The sequence below is a fragment of the Aquarana catesbeiana genome, linkage group LG03, assembly GCF_042186555.1.
Source record: "Aquarana catesbeiana isolate 2022-GZ linkage group LG03, ASM4218655v1, whole genome shotgun sequence".
NCBI lineage: Eukaryota > Metazoa > Chordata > Amphibia > Anura > Ranidae > Aquarana > Aquarana catesbeiana.
This window is the reverse complement of record NC_133326.1, coordinates 188,074,866-188,095,739: the sequence shown is the minus strand read 5'-3', so window position 1 is coordinate 188,095,739 and position 20,874 is coordinate 188,074,866. Positions and strand designations below refer to the sequence as shown.

The window sequence follows — 20,874 nt, the reverse complement described above, 5'->3', positions numbered from 1 at the left end:
CACCACCCCTGTTTAAAAGACCGAGCCGGGGGAGACTCGTAATTTTACCAATACCAATTATAATTTTAGAATAAGCGTCTGCCACACACACTGCCACCACAGACAGGTCTGCTCAGAGTCTTACTCTACAACAGTAGCGCCCTTCAAGAGGCAGGTTCGTTTATAGCTTGCATTAAGAGCTTTAGAGACAAGGTTAACACTTTTCAACATAAGGGTTTATTATGAAAAGGTCAAAGTTGATGCAAATAAAACATTTACAGAAAAAAGATGTTTCAAAAGATAAAGACAATATACAGCCACTTGCAATTAATGTCCAAGGGTTGATCAGAGTTCGATCGATGAGTTGGGTAATCGGTTCTCGACTTGGCAGATGTTTCTTCTTGGATGGTAAAAGGAGAACTCACCATTGTCTTGGCATCTCCTCCTCTTTTCTGTCAAATAAAAGGGGGTGTTGACAGCGACCAGTAACCAATCGTCTGGTCATCTTGTTTAGGGGTTGGTTGCTGGGAGGTGTCTACACTCATGGCCACGTCCCAGGTAGATTTTGTTATACATATTCATATATCTGCGTTTATAGACTCCAAATATCCATATTATTATTCAGCGTGAGATTTCCTTCAAAACAAGTATAAACATGCTATGTCTATAATGTATAGTCTGCTTAGGAGGAATAAGTGGTACCAGTGGTTTCCCATATGACCTGACATAGGGGTGTCTGGACTTGAAACATTACATATTATCTGAGGAAACTAAATATGTCCATATTATGGCTGTGCTATTACTAAGTCGGTAGTTATGAAACATGCTGAAATTTCATACTTATTCCACTGTTTTAAGCTTGATGTGTATTCAGACAATTTACAACTGGGGCCTGTTGGGTCTCTGAATGGAGAGGGTGACAGTTTTACGACAGGCCTGAACACTCTGCCCTTTCAACAAGCTGTTTTTTACTGACCTAGTCTGGTTCTGTTTTCTCTGTTGAGATAACCTTTTCTGTTGAACTTAAAAAGCTTTGAATTCCTAAGACGAGGGTGGAGGGAGTTCAGATTTCTCTGTAATGTTACATGGTTAGCCAACTGTCATGGCTACTTCCACACAACATGGCAGCTAGCTCTAGCTTTTTATGTCCTGTACGTGATATCGTTACAAGTATGGTTTAACAAAGATTATTAAAAATCTAAAAAAAAAATAAAAACAAAAAATTGTCACTTGCAGAGTACTAAATGTGTTCAGGTTGAATGCTTGGTAAAATCTTGCACTGCTGGAATTCACTTCTAACCATTCTTCAGCATAAAAATTACTAAAACCATGAAACCATTGTTTGTGCAGTACACATGGAATGAACATTTGCACTTAGTAAATCAAGAAAAAGAAGTGGAATGTGTATGTCTTAAATTGTTTTAAAAACAGGATGAGGTCATTGCCTTGCTCACTTCCCTATCCCGTCAGTAAGCTTCGTAAGATATTAACACTACAATGTAATACAATACAGCCTGTTTGGGTCATAGTGCTGCTTCTCCCACTGTGCGCCTGCCTACTGCCATCTAATATAAAGACCTCTCCTCCATGTTCATGCACTAGCTTTAGGCCTCTTTCACACGGGGCAGATCAGTCATGATCCGCCCCGTGAACACACGCTGGCTCAGCGGGGATCGCTCCGCCGATCCCCGCTGAGCAGGAAGATGACAGGTGCATCGCTGCACGCTGTGCAGCGACGGACCTGTCAGAGCGCCGCTCTCCCCTATGGGGGGATTGGATGATGACGGTCCGTAGTGTCCGTCGTCATCCGATCCGATCCGAAAACGGAGGGAAAAGTAGGTTTTTCCTCCGTTACACTTTTCGGATCGGAGCGGGGTCGGATGTCAGCGGACATGTCACCGCTGACATCCGACGCTCCATAGGGATGACTGTATGTCCGTTTTTCATCCGAAAACGGATGGATGAAAAACGGACATACGGATCCCCCGTGTGAAAGAGGCCTTATTCATTTTTGTCATAGCTGTATAAATGGATAATGTTCTCTTCAATTACAAAGAAACAGATGAGACTTGACCGTTCTCCCAACTATCTTTAAATTTGGAGATAATGTCCAGTATCCTATAATGATGGACTATAGCAGCAACAGAGTGGAGACAAAATTCAATAAAATGACTTCATCACACATGGTTAAAAAGTAGATATAAAAAAAAAAGTATATCCAACCCCCCGGTGGTGAGGAGGAGTTAAATACTTTCCATACAGTAGCTTGCTCACAACTAATTCATATAATTAGTCGCATAAATGTATATTAGAAATTTGCACATTTTACAATACTGTACTTATAAGAACAACATAATATTGGGGCATATTTAACCACTTCCCATCTGGGCCAATTCTGGCGCTTCACTCCTACATGTAAAAATCATATTTTTTTTTTTTTCTAGAAAATTAATCAGAACCCCCAAACACTAAATAGATATAAAAAAAGTGTGAAAGAAGCAGCGCTAGCTACAATGTGCCAAAATAGTTACTACCGCTGCTGTAACGAAGTAATTATACTTGAAAAATAAAAAACAAAACATATACAGCGCTGATAGAGATTATATAGTCACAACATGAATAAATAAACTATATGTAAAGTGCTTAGTGCAATATTACTACATATAAACCCATAAATGACATAGGATAATGTTATATAGTGAGTGGAATACACAAATCAACTGCTAATTTGCCAATATAGTATATATAAAGTGCAACGTGCAAAAAGTACGCAATCGGTGCTACCCGATGCTGAAAAAGTTGAAAAATATATTATGTGCTGACAAAACTACAATAATACTAATAAATAGTCCTAAATACCACCAGCTGGGCTACTACACAGAACTCTTGACAACAACCTCACTGGAAAGCAAACAGCAGCTCTTCACCCTGGGCTGTCAGTCAATCCCCATAGATGTTACAAAGCGATGCCTCTAGTATACAAATGGCTGATGTTCATAACAGATACTTGCAGATGTCGACCCAAAAAACAAAGAGAAAAGCAATATGGTGAAGTATTGCGGAGCTGAAAAGACACTTGCGCATCAAAGCGCTACTCACAGAATCCTCGGTTGCAAACAGGCATGTCAGAAAACTTCCACGATTGCCGCTTACAGCGTGCTTTCCACAGAAACAGGAAGAAGCGTCACTGGTTAAACGTGAGCCGGATGTTTCATCGACATGTTTCGCCCCTCCCCCAGGGCGTCATCAAAGGACTTAACATCCAGCCCACGGATGTAGAATGTAAGGCATATGAGAAAAGTGACAGCCAATCAAGGCTAGTGGAAAACAAACACCACCATTTGTCCTGATTTATCATATCCTGTTGCAACACAAAAAACTTTATTACAAAAAGTAAACAGCATACAATTAGTATACATAAAGACTTAAAAAAATATGTGGACACCTAAGTCTCACATAGATAAAATATATCTTGCTTCAAATTTGTTTAATTAGATAGACAATAAAACGTAAAATTTGGATAGGAGTGTTAACAAGATCTCTAACCAAATGGATAATATAAAGAAAATGTAAAATAAAATAAAATTAAAAAAATGAAAAAATAAAATAAAAATAACGAAAAAAAATAAAATAAAAATAACGGAAAAAAATAAAATAAAAAATAATAAAAATATATAAAATATATTATAATATCATAAAAAAATATATAAATTAAAAAATATTTCCATTCAGATTCTACTTTAAAAAGTAAATGTATCTTGGACTCTACATTACATAAAAACGCAACAACATATGAGGGGGGATGGGTATAACCACCTCCCCACTACCTCCCAATCTAGAATATACCCCAATCAAAAATATCAAATTATGACAATATAAAATGGATATATTAAAATCAATTATAAAATTACCAGTTGGATAGGAAACCATTCAGATCTAGCTCAATATTGAGCCCATGAGGATGTAAAGTGCGAAGCCTATGGATCCATTGGGTTTCGTTCTGTGAAATGGCTCTCTTAAGATCAGAGCCTCGCCAATGGTCCTCAACTCTATCAATTCCACAGAAAGTTAACAAGCTGGGGTCCCTATTATGTAATAGCCTAAAATGGTTTGAGAGGCCATGATGTTTGTAGCCTTTCTTAATTCTATTAACATGTTCTCTGAGTCTAACCCCTAACTGTCTGGTAGTCCTCCCCACATATTGCAGGTTACATGGGCAGGACAACAGGTAAGTAACATGCGTGGTACTGCATGTAATGAGTTTCTTGATTTCAAACACCCTTCCTTCGGATAGTGACCTAAAGTGAGTAGTTTTTTTCTTACGAAATTTTGAAGTCCTACATATCATGCACCTTCCACAACTATAGACTCCAGTCCTATCCAAAAAGGTGCACACCTTCCTGGGTGGGTTCACCACATTATGCGCCAGTTGTAATCTAAGTGTGGGTGGCTTTGTGTAGATAAATCTAGGCTGAGCAGGTAGGATCTTCTTCAAATCTGTGTCTTCCAGCAATAGAGGCCAATGTTCTTAAATAATTTTTTCAAAATGGCGATATTGTCTATTAAAGCCTGTCATGAAAGCTATACTATAATCATTTTCTTTCATAACTTTAGGTTTGAATAAATCCTTTCTATCCATTTCACCAGCTGACCTTTTGATACGTTCCAAATCTTCCAATTTGTGTCCCTTGGCTCGAAAACGTTCCAGAATGACATTGGCTTAGGAATTATAATCGTCTTCTTTACTGCAGTTTCTTCTGACTCTAAGCATTTGGCTTTTTGGAATACCCCTCAACCATCTCGGATGATGACAGCTGGTCAGCGGAATGTAACCATTCCTGTCAACATCTTTAAAAAAGTGCACGTGCATAATTTGTCACCTTCTCTGAAAACAGTGAGATCTAGAAAATTGATCTCCGTATCGCTGAAACTCTCAGAAAAGGAAATATTGAAAGAATTTTCACTAATTTTCTTTAAAAATTCACAAAAAGATTCTGGTGATCCTGCCCAAATTATAAAAATGTCATCAATATACCTTTTGTAGAGTCTGAGCTCCGGTATATTGGTTTGGTATATAGATTGACTTTCCCAAAAACTCATGAAAATGTTGGCTACTGAAGGGGCATACTTAGCCCCCATTGCCACACCTTTAGTTTGTCTATAATACTCTTTTTCAAGAACAGAAAAAATTATGGCTCATCGCCATATCAAGTGCTTTTATAAGAAACTTTTTCTGTTTAAATTTAATATTGGTATTTCCCAAAGCCCATTCAGCAGCTTGAAGGGCATGTTTCTGTTGAATGTTTGTATATAGCGAGTTAATGTCTATACTCGCCAGCAAACAATCTCCAGATACTACCATTGGGCTAATCAATTCTATAAGATCCTTACTATCTTTGAGATAAGAGGGGTATTTCTTAGTGAGTGGCTGCAAAAAATAGTCCAAATATTCCCCAAGTCTAGAAAACAAAGACCCAATTCCACTAACTATGGGTCGGCCCGTCGGTTTTGTTGAATTTTTATGTATTTTCGGTAACTGATAAATCACCGGTATTCGTGGAGCATTCGGGATCAAATATCTTGCCTCCTTCTTCTTTAAAATTCCTTCTTCCTTAGTCATTTTGATCAAATCTTTTAGCTGGGCTTTATATTTCTTCGTAGGGTTACTTTTTAGCTTTTCGTATGTTTCTCGATCCCCAACCAGTTTATTCAATTCTTCTAAGTAATCTGTCTTGTTGAGTATCACTACCCCCCACCCCCCACCCTTGTCTGCCGACCTAATTACTATATTGCCTCAGGCGAATATAAGGATAAATTAAAACAGCTCCAAGAGTTTGTGGATAAAGTGGATAAGGATATCCAAAAGAAAAAAAATTAAAAAAATTATTAGAGACACCAATGATTACAAGTCCAACAAAGTTTACAAATGGCAGGAAGTGGTGGAAGAACCTGTTACCGCGTCCAGTTCCTCACATTTGGAGCCAGAACGGGTTCTAGTTAGTGGAATTGGGTCTTAGTTTTCTAGACTTGGGGAATATTTGGACTATTTTTTGCAGCCACTCACTAAGAAATACCCCTCTTATCTCAAAGATAGTAAGGATCTTATAGAATTGATCAGCCCAATGGTAGTATCTGTAGATTGTTTGCTGGCGAGTATAGACGTTAACTCGCTATATACAAACATTCAACAGAAACATGCCCTTCAAGCTGTTGAATGGGCTTTGGGAAATACCAATATTACATTTAAACAGAGTTTCTTATAAAAGCACTTGATATGGCGGTGAGCCATCATTTTTTCTGGAATGAAAAAGAGTATTATAGACAAGTCAAGCTATATACCAAAGCAATATACAGGAGCTCAGACTCTACAAAAGGTATATTGATGACATTTTTATAATTTGGGCAGGATCACCAGAATCTTTTTGTGAATTTTTAAAGAAAATTAGTGAAAATTCTTTCAATATTTCCTTTTCTAAGAGTTTCAGCGATACGGAGATCAATTTTCTAGATCTCACTGTTTTCAGAGAAGGTGACAAATTATGCACGCGCACTTTTTTTTAAAGATGTTGACAGGAATGGTTACATTCCGCTGACCAGCTGTCATCCGAGATGGTTGAGGGGTATTCCAAAAAGCCAAATGCTTAGAGTCAGAAGAAACTGCAGTAAAGAAGACGATTATAATTCCCATGCCAATGTCATTCTGGAACGTTTTCGAGCCAAGGGACACAAATTGGAAGTTTTGGAACGTACCAAAAGGTCAGTTGGTGAAATGGATAGAAAGGATTTATTCAAACCTAAAGTTACGAAAGAAAATGATTATAATTTAGCTTTCATGACAGGCTTTAATAGACAATATCGCCATTTTGAAAAAATTATTAAAGAACATTGGCCTCTATTGCTGGAAGACACAGATTTGAAGAAGATCCTACCTACTCGGCCTAGATTTATCTACACAAAGCCACCCACACTTAGATTACAACTGGCGCATAATGTGGTGAACCCACCCAGGAAGGTGTGCACCTTTTTGGATAGGACTGGAGTCTATAGTTGTGGAAGGTGCATGATATGTAGGACTTCAAAATTTCGTAAGAAAAAAACTACTCACTTTAGGTCACTATCTGAAGGAAGGGTGTTTGAAATCAAGAAACTCATTACATGCAGTACCACGTATGTTACTTACCTGTTGTCCTGCCCATGTAACCTGCAATATGTGGGGAGGACTACCAGACAGTTAGGGTTTAGACTCAGAGAACATGTTAATAGAATTAAGAAAGGCTACAAACATCATGGCCTCTCAAACCATTTTAGGCTATTCCATAATAGGGACCCCAGCTTGTTAACTTTCTGTGGAATTGATAGAGTTGAGGACCATTGGCGAGGCTCTGATCTTAAGAGAGCCATTTCACAGAACGAAACCCAATGGATCCATAGGCTTCGCACTTTACATCCTCATGGGCTCAATATTGAGCTAGATCTGAATTGTTTCCTATCCAACTGGTAATTTTATAATTGATTTTAATATATCAATTTTATATTGTCATAATTTGATCATTTTGATTGGGGTATATTCTAGATTGGGAGGTAGTGGGGAGATGGTTATACCCATCCCCCCTCATATGTTGTTGCGTTTTTATGTAATGTAGAGTCCAAGATACTATATTTACTTTTTAAAGTAGAATCTGAATGGAAATATTTTTTAATTTTTATTTTATATATATATATATATATATATATATATATATATATATATATATATATATATATATATATATATAATATATATTTATATTTTTATTATTTTTATTTATTTTATTTTATTTTTCATTATTTTTAATTTTATTTTTTCATTTTTTTAATTTTATTTTTTATTTTATTTTATTTTTCATTTTCTTTATATTATCCATTTGGTTAGAGATCTTGTTAACACTCCTATCCAAATTTTACGTTTTATTGTCTATCTAATTAAACAAATTTGAAGCAAGATATATTTTATCTATGTGAGACTTAGGTGTCCACATATTTTTTTTAAGTCTTTATGTATACTAATTGTATGCTGTTTACTTTTTGTAATAAAGTTTTTTGTGTTGCAACAGGATATGATGAATCAGGACAAATGGTGGTGTTTGTTTTCCACTAGCCTTGATTGGCTGTCACTTTTCTCATATGCCTTATATATTCTACATCCGTAGGCTGGATGTTAAGTCCTTTGATGACGCCCTGGAGGAGGGGCGAAGCGCGTCGACAAAACATCCGGCTCACGTTTAACCAGTGACACTTCTTCCTGCTTCCGTGGAACGCACGCTGTAAGCGGCGATCGGGGAAGTTTTCTGACATGCCTGTTTGCAACCGAGGATTCTGTGAGTAGCGCTTTGATGCGCAAGTGTCTCTTCAGCTCCGCAATACTTCACCATATTGCTTTTTTCTTTGTTTTTTGGGTCGACATCTGCAAGTATCTGTTATGAACATTAGTCATTTGTATACTAGAGGCATCGCTTTGTAACATCTATGGGGATTGACTGACAGCCCAGGGTGAAGAGCTGCTGTTTGCTTTCCAGTGAGGTTGTTGTCAAGAGTTCAGTGTAGTAGCCCAGCTGGTGGTATTTAGGACTATTTATTAGTATTATTGTAGTTTTGTCAGCACATAATATATTTTTCAACTTTTTCAGCAATCGGGTAGCACCGATTGCGTACTTTTTGCACGTTGCACTTTATATATGCTATATTGGCAAATTAGCAGTCAATTTGTGTATTCCGCTCACTATATAACATTATCCTATGTCATTTATGGGTTTATATGTAGTAATATTGCAACAAGCACTTTATATATAGTTTATTTATTTATGTTGTGGCTATATAATCTCTGTCAGCGCTGTATATGTTTTGTTTTTTACTAAATAGATATATGCACCAAAAACGATGTGGTAAGACACTTTTCCCTATAAAATATGATGCTGTTTACATCCAGGAAAACTGGAAGTGATGACTACTCATTGCTACCAGTTTCCTATACCATTGAGGCGATCAGAGCCGTTCTGGTTTTAGATTGCCTCTACGGTCAGCTGGCGGAAGCGCCAGCTGGTCCCTCGGGTCTTCCGGTGGGACAGGAGATCCTGAGAAAGCTGGGAAGGCGGCGGCAGGGAGGAGGGGGACGTTCCCCCCCTCTTCTTGTAAAAGTGATCCAACAGCTAATTAGCTGCTTGGATTGCTTTTGCAAGAAAGTAGACCGTTGGCTCAAAAAAAATGATAGCGGATGATGCCTGCAGCTGCGACCACTGGTCGTCAAGTGGATAACTAAAGAAATAAAACTTTTTTTAGGTTTTGGATAGAGTGGAGAGAGATTTCTTCCTGTTTTTACCATTATCACTGAAAGTGAAAGTAAAAAAAAAAAAAAAAAAAAAATTTGAGTGGTCACCAGAACAGAAATAGGGAGGACACCAGTTCTCCGGGTGACAACCAGGGCCTCCCTTATTTTGGAGGGATTTCCTGTTTTAGATCTGGAGCACGAACAGGGGTTATAACTCCCCCCTTACTCTATCCAAAATGTTGTCTGTAGTTCTACTTTTGATTAGCAATAAGTAAAGAGGAGTTCGCCCCCTCCAAATAGTGCTACAAATATTGTAGCTGCTGACTTGCCTGTCCAGGCATCCAGCGGTGTCCTCACGAGAGCCGAGTCTTGAATCGGCTCTCAGGTGCTGGCGCTGCCATCTTGGCTAAGGGAATCCAGCATTGAAGCCTTGTGACATCACGGCTGGTTTCCTACTGAGTATGCGCCAATCGCGCTGCGTTTTGTGAATGGGCTGGCTGTCCTGGGGGGCCAACTTCCGACTTCAGCGCGGCGAAGTGAGCCAAAAGTGGGAGCGGGTACCTGTCAACACCAGGTACCCAGACAGGTACCCGCTCCCCCCCAAAAGGTTCCAAATGTGGCAGCGGTGGGGAGGAGGAGGCAGACAAGCATATCTTCCTCTTTTTTGGGTGGAGCTCCGCTTTAAATTCATGCATAATCCTTGGAATAAATACAGCTGATGTGCCTTGCAAATTTCTGTTCTTCTTTTTATTATTGAGCACCAACAGTTTACAGAGTAATATACTATTTCTGAGGGGCTCATAAATGTTTAGTGTTCTTATATAAAGACGAGTGTTAAGGAGGGGCCTGTCTATTATTGCTCACTTTTTATTTCACTTTCTAAGCCAAAAATTAGTAAGTGAGAAATGCAAACTTTTGTGTTCCTTGATATGTATTATATAATGTATATATTCTATAATGATGTCTTTCTTTTAGATCGGAGGTTTGGACCTCTGACATTGAGGCTGTAGTAGTTATCAGCAATTAACATAAAGATCCAGTTATTTAGCAGCATTAAACACAACAGCCCTGTGGGTGGAGAAAGCTGCAGATTCCCCCCCCCTGTGCTCATGTTGTCCTTGGCATGTGTCCATTTCTCTGAACTTCTGGTACCCGACTGGTAAGACCTGAAACTTGCTGTTTTAACAAGTGCCTGTCGCCAGCACAGTTGATACGCACGAGCAGTGTTGCTACGTCTTCCCCCCAGGAACAGGTCAGTGTTGGCTGTGCTGCAAAGCAATCAGAATCTTTAATCATGCACAGGGAGCTTGTTTGACGGCAGCTGTGTTAATGCTCGGCACACTGGCTTGCAAAACTACAACATGTTTACAGCCGTCGCACAATCAGATTAAGTTGGCAGCCTCTTCCTTCCTCTCTCTCTGTAAGTGGCTCTCATTTTTGTTTGTTGATCTCCATGAAAAATCTTCTTGTTTGCTTCCTTTTTCATGGTCTCTCCCTGTGGACCGCTTCCATGTGGCCTTTTATTTTTATTGTTACTTGGAAATGCAGAGTGCTTGGAGTACAGGCGAGCTGTGTAATCGTATGTGAAGAGGGAAGTGGCTTTTGTCATTTTTTGTGAATTTCCTCCTCCGACTACTGCACATAATAATAGGCTCAGAACTGGCCTGCATAGCATTGTTTGTGTCAATGCACTGATGTGCAGCTTGCACACTTAACTCTTGCAGGTCACTTCTTTCCAAGCTGCCTTATAATGGGAGGATCTGAGTAAACTGATCCCTATCGGCGTGCCGTGGTTCTAAACGCGGAATTAATTGACACTTACAGTACTCAAGAGTGTGGCGTTTACTGAAGAGCAGATTCATCCATGCATTGGTGCCTTAAGCTGTGCCAAATTTAGTAGGCCATTGCTCGTTCACGGGCACCGTACGCTGGAGCTGCTGTGGTTCCCTGTTAACTATTTCACCATCGGCACACACATAACTCGTTAGAGCAGTTTAGTCGCCATTAATGTCATAATTGTAACACATTTAACTTGAAGTTTGTATTAGATTTCTGTACCTGTGCAATGAATATTTTCTTTTTAAGTGAGCAATCGTTTATTACAGAGAATCGTTTCATCAGTATTGAACAACTTAAAGTTCAGTTTTGTTATAACCTTAAAATAAACAGTCATGAGAAATACAGGAGATGTCGTAGCCTGCTTCGTTCTGACAGTGCTAGTTTTCTGGCTATAAAGGTGACGGACTCTAAACAAGCAGGAGAAAAGTCGAAAGTCCTTGTCTGCATGCTTGTTCCAGGTTTGTCACTTACAGTGTTCAAGCCATGCGAGTCGGCATGACAGCCATGCGATTGGCTGTTCAGAAGGAAATGTCAACAGTGGCAGCATCCGTGATTCTCTGATGACATCATAGGAAGATACATGGGTGAATTGGCCTAGTTATGCATTTTTTTTTTTTTTTTTTTTTTCTTACTGGAATTATATATTGTGCCACTCCACCTTCAATTATGTACATTTTCCACAACATTATGAATACATATATATTTATTTATTTTTTGCCAAAGAGAAGTATGGGATTTGGATTATACTCACGTAGGTGGATGCAGCATCTATCCGATGCGGCATCTGTTCCCCGCTGGCTCTGAACTGAGTGATCAAAGACTGCTTATCGCTCATTTCTCCCCCTCTGCTCTGAGCCGAGAACCATCAATCTCTGGCTCTGTGGTGTCCCCTCTCCCCTCCAGTGCTCACTGGAGCGTTGGGATGTGGAGGGGCCACCTCCTGTCCCCGATTAGCTCTCAGCCCAAGAACTGAGTGATCGCATGGCCGCTGATCACTCAGTTCTAAATCCACTTGGAGTTGAGAGCAGTGACTATCAGTCCCCGCTTTGTTCTGACCATCCAAGTATGCGGGTGTAGATGGCTTCAGCTCTCAGCTGAGCGCTGAGAGGCTGAGTCAGCTGCTGATCAGGCATCCAAGTGGATCCTGATAATATGGTCGGGATCTTTTCAGAGCTTTGACCGGCTCTGTGACATCAGCTGACAGTGGGCTTCAGAACTAACTGCACTCCTGTGAGTCATAGAAGTATAGCCAAAATAACTTTGGCTATACTTATCCTTTTAATAATATTTGCAAAAAATTAACATACCTTTCAGTAACATTACAGGTGAGCATGAATACATTTCTGACAGCTCATGTACAGCAACAAATGTCATGGGTCTGCTGCAGGCCAGAGGATTCATTTTCCCAGTCTCCTGTCCCCCTGTGTTCAGACTACAGCACTGTAACTTTGTAGGAAATTTATATTGTTAAGAGCAGCAGCAGGGGCTGATTAGTATGATACATGTGAAAGTAGAACTATAGACAAAACTTTTTTTTTTTTTTTCCATGTTGGATTAGAGTAAGGTAGGGTTATAACCCCCGCCAGATTTTTTTTTTTATTATACATTTATTTATACATTATATTTATTTAAATTTTTTTGCCATCTGTGTCCCATTTCAGAGATTTCCGTTCACTTCTTGTCCCATAGTCAAACAGGAAGTGAGAAAAAATCCCTGCAAATTAAGGGAATTTCTTAAAGCGGAGTTCTGCTTAAAAAAAAAATAAAAGTCAGCAGCTACATATACTACAGCTGCTGACTTTTAAGAATCGGACACTTACCTGTCCCAGGGTCCAGCAATGCGGGAAACGAAGCCCCGATTGTCTCCCCCTCCTCCCTGCGGCGCCGGCATTGTAACTGTGGACGCCCGGCTGTGCGCCCACTGCGCGTGCGAGCCGCGCTGCGCAATGTGACTGGCCAGACAATCATCTGAGACCTGTGACATGTCCCAGATGATTTTCGAGAGGGGGGAGAAGTGATCTCCCTTCTGGTGCCTCGGTGCGCCGGGAGGACGTGGGAGCTGGAACCCTCTAAAAATAGGGTATTCGCTCCCCCCCCCAAAAAAATGACATGCCAAATGTGGCATGTCCGGGGGTCACCTTCCTTAAAGCGGGAGTTCCATTAATGGGTGGAACTCCACTTTAAGGACCCCCAGGTCCTTTATTACTTTTCTGGGGACAACCCGAAATTTGGGATTTTCTTTTACTTTCAGTGATGATGGTAAACAGGACAAATAGAGAGGGTGAATCTCCTGAATGAGGGCAATGACAGCAATAAAAACTGCGTTCAAGTGTAACTAAAATTTTGCCTTTAGTTACACTTGAACACAGCTAGACCACAGCAGTTACATGTTTATGACTCTGTCCATGAACACCCTCTGTGATTGATTTCTGAACAAAGATGGTGTCACCTTTCTGGAGCGAAAGTCAGAGGAAGCAATTGTCAGGGAAAGTACGGGGACTTCCTTTAAATAGTTTTTATGACACAAGTAAATCATATCTCCAAAATGGGTGATCTCAGTACAACAGCGAGCAGAACAGTGGGCAGTCGGCCATATTTGTTATGGCATTAGAGCCATACTCTGGGCAAAATATGACCCTCGTCCAGTCACAAAACCCCACCTAACTCATTTACTTACCTCAACTAAGTCCCCTTTGCTGACATTTCCAGGTGTGGGGAACTCACTAAACCAATGCTGTGGATGAACCTGAGACTGCTGGTCCCCTCTGTTGCCATCACTCCTCTTCTGGATTCTGGGAGAACCTCACCGCTGGACAGGCAATAGAAAGTGTTCATGTCATACATAATGGTGACATGGACACCCAGCAGAAAGTAACAGAGGAGAGGAGGCTTGGGATTGGAGCATCACATGACTGCAGCTTTAAAAGTAAAAAGGGCATTTAGATTAATTTTTTTATTTGTATGTATTTATGCTTTTCGTTCCAGCAATTAGTTAGAGAGGGGTGGGAAGGAGGTGAACTTTATTTCAGAGATGGATTTAAGTATAACTGCACTTTCACTGAACACACGTGTGCTTTTCTCAGCAGCCTATGAAAAATGCCAATATGATGTGTCCATTATATAATACCTCTAGCAGCATGGCCTGGTCCTGTTCTCTCATCCATCTTTGCTGTAAACAGTCTTTTTCTGGTCACTTCTAGAGGGTGCTGATTAGAGACAAGAGACTTGTTCTGCATTGATCTGAATGATCCCGGTAGCTTTTTTTTTTTTTTTTTTGGTGAGCACAGCAGGGAGTACCAGGAGGCTGTAGGCAATATTGTTGGAAATCAGGATTTCTCTTTAGAAAACACGTTATGTCGGCATTTTCCCATATTTATAATTTAGTTATATGGCAGTTATACTTTAGGATTGGCCACATTGAAAAAACTTCCTATGTTTGTTGCCTATTGCAGTTAATATAAAATAATTTTAAAAAAGGTGATTTGCTATTCAATAACAAAATGCCTTTTTACTGTTGGGTAACACTGATCGCTTATCTTTTTATTTCTTTCTTTCTTTTTTTTTGGTTCCAGTAAACAGTAGGGATACACCACTACCAGTTTTTTAACAGTACGAGTACGGATACTTTTTCTCAAGTACTCGCCGATACCAATTACCGATACCTATTTTTAGTGTCGTGAACGTTTCTCTCCATAAGTCTCGGTTCATACTCATGCTAATTCTATGCAGATCAGATGCAATCCGAAAATTGTAGATTCGCATATCATCTAAAAAACCATTGTTTTCAGTGAAGGCTGTCCGATTCTGATCCAAGGGTTCTGTGCAAGTTTAGTGTGGAGCGCTGCAAATTTAATCTCCTTAGACTTCAATGGGACTGGATTGAAATCCCAGTCATGTGTTCACATCAATGCAAATCCAGCAGTTTTTCTCTGTTTCCCTAGTCCTGCTCCTCCCCTCTTCTCCTGTCAATAGCGGTTTGTAAAGGAACAGGGTCACCGCGTCCTTAACAACTGATGACTCATCAGCTGTCGGTGGTATTCCCGGCTGGCAGCTGAAATGTAAACAAAAGAATGCCAGCAATTAAAATTTCAAGGAAAAAAACAGCGGGTATGGTATGGATTCTAAGGGGAACCTCACTTGAGAATTTAAAAAAGGAGTTGGGTCTCCCCCCCAGACCCTCTGGTCTGGTATAGATTTTGAGGAGAACCCAACGACAAAATAAAAAAAAAAAAATGGCATAGGGGTACCTCCCAAAATCCATACCTGACCCTTATCTGAGCATTCTCTTAAACCAACAAATCACTTGTGCTTAATATAGTCATGAAGTAGCACAATTCTCCTGGCATAGAAAACAATAACAATATAACATAAATGCAGCGCTTATGCACTAATAATAGTCCAAATGTTTAAAAAGTAAAACATCTCATATAAAAGAACATTCAGTGCAGGTTTACTCAAAGGGTGCTTAAAAGGGTCCGTCACCAAGAAGAAAGGTTCATGCTGACCCTTACCCCAAATGGTGTACTACTAAATCAAAAGCAGTGAAATGTGCTTGAAAATACTCTGCTCCAACTCTCCATACATGTAAGATGATAAATTGCTTAAGAACAGACATGATCCACCTTTGACATATTCTAACAGCACCAACCAATCATTAGATGTGGTGGCTTCATTAGTTTTCTTTTTAATGCTTTTTTCCAACTGTTTTCAGTAACACACCTCCTGTATTAGTCCTAATCCACACTAGATAACCTGTCCCAGGACCCAGCACTATCCTCACCCCGGTCAGTTTCTTCACTGGTGTTCACGCTTTGGTGCCGGCATTTTAACTGTTGTCAGAGGAGGGGGAGATTCTCTTGTTTACATTTCAGCTATCAGTGGGAGTCATCGGTTGTTAAGGATGCGGCGGCCCTGCTTCTTAAAGGATAAGTTCACCTTTCATAACATGTTCATAACATGTTACGCCCTGAATATGGATGTAACATGTTTTAAATGCACCGGCCCCCGCAACCCCCCCCCCCCACACCATGATTCAAAAAAGATGCGGCTGTGCAGGGTTCCGTTCCTTGTCACTCATTCATTGGTAAACTACAAGGTTTACGGTTGTTGGCTTCTAGTTTTCAATGAACTACCGTGGCGCTGTGAGTGTTGTGGTAGGTATTGAGTCTTTCTGTCAGAATGAATCTCCTTCCTCATACAAGGTGCGAGCAAGCCGATACACTGACAGATCTGCAGGAGACCTGCATAGGATCAGCGATCTGCTGATCGCTGGCTGAGTGCTTTACGGCCTCCCAAAACAATAAATAAAAATTGCACATTTTTTTACCTGTTAAAAGTATGTACATTTATTATTTTTTGTCAAAAGGTGAACTTATCCTTTACCAACCAGCTTGGGAACAGCTGCTATTACTTAAAGTTTGCATTGGAATCGCACCTGACAAACAGAAATCATGCTATGAATTTGCACCTAAATCGCATTCAAAAACTGATGGAATTTGCACTGCAGCAGTGTGAACCAGGACTCAAAGGCGGCGGTTACAGTCTGCAGACTTGAAGGTATCGGTTTTAGTATCGGAGCATTTTCACAAGTACAAGCTTAGTATCGGCACTGATACTTGTATTGGTGCAATGCTAGAAAGTGTAAGCTGAAGCTGTATGGACCTATTTATAAAGAGGCTGTGCAGATTTAGGTTACGTTCTGCTTGCTTCTCTCCTTCTTCCTTCATCTCTTTTTTTTTTGTTTTTTTTGTTTTTTTTTGTAAGCAGGTTGTTTAGTTTACAAGTACTTAAAAAACAGAAAACTACTTGATGGGAAATTACAAAACTGGTGATTTTTTTTCCTTTTTTTTTTTTTTTTTTTTTTTTTTAAATGCTCAGTAACAGTAAAATACTAAGATTCAGATAAAAATAGTTGTGATTTTCAAAAAAGGTGAAATACAAAAGAGGATGAGGTCAGTGTTTTAAGTTATCCTGTGCACCTTTTTTATAATGCTGCCTTAAAGCGGACCTTCAGTCATTTTTTTCATCTTTCCATCTATTAAATCTTCTGCCCTTGTCGTTTTAACTTTGGATAGTAAAACTTTTTTTTTCTGCTAGTAAATACCTTATACAGCCCACCTCCTGTTTCTTGTCTGGTAAAAAGCCTAGGCTTATGACATCATGCTCTTATGACAGCTCTATCGCTCTCACTCTGGTGAGAGTTTAGCAGGAAGGGAGGGGGGCGAGTCATAAGAGGGCCAATGAGAGCTGCAGAGCTGGTGGTGTGCCTCTGTGTCTGTGTAAATCCAGGAAGTAAACGGGCAGCAGCTTCAGCTGCCCACAGTAAAATATTTGGTAAGTACAGAATCACAGTATATATAAAATAATATGCAAAGAGGTTGGAGGGAAGCTTCAGAATGGCAAAGATGTTTTTATTACAAATTATGTGAGCAGACGGCAGTTCCTCTAATCCAGAAAATTGTTTTCAAATATTTATCAGTTGTGAACATTTCTTTTTATAATGTCCAACATTTAATTTAACTTTTTTATTACACTTCTAGAAAGGGGAGTATAAACAGGGAACACACCTGCATTTCTAAAAGCCCTTTGGCTGTAGATTGGGAAAACCATGCCCATTGGGAAGTACAATGGAACAAGAATATCATAGAAAGCAAATAGTATGGCATTCAGGTTTATTATTACACTAAAGGCCTGGTGCATGTTAATTGCATTTAAACATACTGGAGTGACTACTTGGTTATTGCTTAAGGTTGTATGATAATGAATGACTTAATGAAAGTCAGAAAAAGGTACATGCAATGCAGAGTAAAAGTTACAAGTGATACTTAGAGAGCCTATAAGGATGGAAAGGATTGCAGCTGTCATTGCAGATATAGTTTTCAAAGGTACAAGCTTTGCAGCTGCTGTTCTGCTCCTGATTTTATAACCAGTCACCCATAATAAGCATGCAGCCAGTGAAACCTGAAAAATCTAAGCTTCTGTCCTGTGTCCTTATGTAGCTTTTTGACTTGCTAGGTGAAGGATGACAGCCGATGAAGACAGGATGACAGCCCTGGGTCCTACACCTTAAAAAACAACAACTCAGCAATAGCAACTCCATGATTACTTATGTGCACAGGCTACTTTTTAATTGCATTTGAGTTTACCATTCATTTTAGGCAAGTATTGGGCTTTTAATATATTTGCAGAGTGATCAATCATTTATCCTGTGTGTTTTGTTTATTAGTCAGCATAGCACCCCCTTCCTATTAATAACAGGTAATTAATAATAGTCGGTAACCGGTACTATAGAAGGGACGGACTGCACCTAAATGAGGAGGGTGCAGATCTGCTGGGAATGAAGATGGCCAAAAAGTTAGAGGGGTTTTTAAACTAGGCGATGGGGGGAGGGTCCAGAGACAGTGATAGCCAGCGCGGAAGATATTCCAGAGGGTAGTATTGGGGGCATTAGTGGTAGGTTAACCAAAGCACAAAAACACAAGGTGAGTATAGTAGCAAGTCCAAGTTGCAATCTTGAAACACCCAATACGAGGACAATATGCGACCGGTCTAAACTATGTGGCATGTTCACCAATGCCAAGAGCCTGGCGGACAAGATGGGTGAACTAGAGATACTGTTGTACAAGGAGGATTTGGATTTTATGGGAATTTCAGAGACCTGGTTCAACAGCTCTCATGATTGGCTGGCAAACATTCAAGGGTATACCCTATACCGCAAGGACAGAGAGGGTAAAAAAGGGGGAGGGGTATGCTTATATATCAAGAATAATGTACAAGTGAATGTGAGAGATGACATCACTGAGGGGGCTAGGGAGGAGGTGGAATCTTTATGGGTAGAGCTCCAAAGGGATGAAGCTAAGGGGAAAATAATACTGGGAGTATGCTATAGGCCCCCTAACCTGAGGGAGGAAGTGGAGACGGATCTCCTATCACAAATTGGATTAGCAGCAAGGATGGGAAGTGTTATCATAATGGGGGATTTTAATTATCCAGACATAGACTGGGCAGAGGGAACCGTGCATTCATTTAAGGCTCGCCAGTTCCTTAGTGTCTTGCAGGACAATTTTATGGGTCAGATGGTAGACGCACCAACTAGAAATAAAACATTACTAGATCTACTGATTACCAACAATACAGACCTGATAACAGATGTGGAAATACGGGGCAATTTAGGTAACAGCGATCACAGGTCAATTAGTTTCAGTATAAATCACACAAATAGGAGACATGAAGGGAACACAAAGACACTGAATTTCAAAAGAGCCAACTTCCCTAAACTACAAACCTTGCTAAAAGGCATAAATTGGGATAAAATATTAGGAACAAAGAATACGGAGGAGAGATGGGTTTGCTTTAAGAGCATATTAAATAAGGGCATTAGCCAATGTATCCCATTGGGTAATAAATTTAAAAGAGCGAACAAACATCCTGGATGGCTTAACTCCAATGTAAAAATGCATATAAAAGCAAAGGAGAAGGCCTTCAAAAAATACAAGGTTGAGGGATCATCCACAGCATTCAGAATTTATAAAGAATGCAATAAGAAATGTAAGGGTGCAATTAGGATGGCTAAGATAGAACATGAAAGACACATAGCGGAGGAGAGCAAAAAAAAATCCCAAGAAATTCTTTAAGTATGTAAACAGTAAAAAAGGGAGGACAGACCATATTGGCCCCATAAAGAATGAGGAAGGACATCTGGTTACAAAGGATGGGGAGATGGCAAAGGTATTGAATTTATTCTTCTCCTCAGTCTTCACGAGTGAATCGGGGGGCTTCAGTAACCAAAACTGCAGTGTTTATCCTCATGACACAACACAGGAAGCACCTACATGGTTAACAGAGGACGGAATTAAAATTAGACTTGAGAAACTTAACATTAATAAATCACCGGGACCAGATGGCTTGCATCCGAGGGTACTTAGGGAACTCAGTCAGGTGATTGCCAGACCGTTGTTCCTAATTTTTACAGACAGTCTATTGACTGGAATGGTACCAGCTGATTGGAGAAAAGCCAATGTAGCACCAATATTTAAAAAGGGCCCAAAAAACATCCCTGGGAATTACAGACCAGTTAGCCTAACATCAATAGTATGTAAACTCTTGGAGGGGATGATAAGGGACTATATACAAGATTTTAGTAATAAGAATGATATCATTAGCAGTAATCAGCATGGATTCATGAAGAATCGTTCTTGCCAAACCAATCTATTAACCTTCTATGAGGAGGTGAGTTGCCATCTAGATAAAGGAAGGCCCGTAGACGTGGTGTATCTGGATTTTGCAAAAAGCATTTGACACAGTTCCCCATAAACGTTTACTGTACAAAATAAGGTGCGTTGGCATGGACCATAGGGTGAGTACATGGATTGAAAACTGGCTACAAGGGCGTGTTCAGAGGGTGGTGATAAATGGGGAGTACTCAGAATGGTCAGGGGTGGGTAGTGGGGTTCCCCAGGGTTCTGTGCTGGGACCAATCCTATTTAATTTGTTCATAAGCGACCTGGAGGATGGGATAAACAGTTCAATCTCTGTATTTGCAGACGATACTAAGCTAAGCAGGGCAATAACTTCTCCGCAGGATGTGGAAATCTTGCAAAAAGACCTGAACAAATTAATGGGGTGGGCGACTACATGGCAAATGAGGTTCAATGTAGAAAAATGTAAAATAATGCATTTGGGTGGCAAAAATATGAATGCAATCTATACACTGGGGGGAGAACCTCTGGGGGAATCCAGGATGGAAAAGGACC

The 20,874-nt window shown here is 39.9% G+C and overlaps 1 protein-coding gene across 5 annotated transcripts in view; it reads left to right on the top strand.

The window, feature by feature from the left end:
- The window catches only part of ATXN7L1 (ataxin 7 like 1), a 208,627-nt gene that overhangs the window by 90,589 nt on the left and 97,164 nt on the right, over positions 1 to 20,874 (top strand). The window contains exon 1 of one of the 5 annotated variants that reach the window (XM_073619652.1): positions 10,401 to 10,535. The exons of 3 other annotated variants lie outside the window; for them this stretch is intronic. The gene's annotated coding sequence lies outside the window, so the exon portion shown is untranslated. Of the gene's footprint in view, positions 1 to 10,400; positions 10,536 to 10,557; positions 10,704 to 20,874 lie in introns of those variants that run through there. One more of the 5 variants, XM_073619653.1, reaches the window with a different exon arrangement.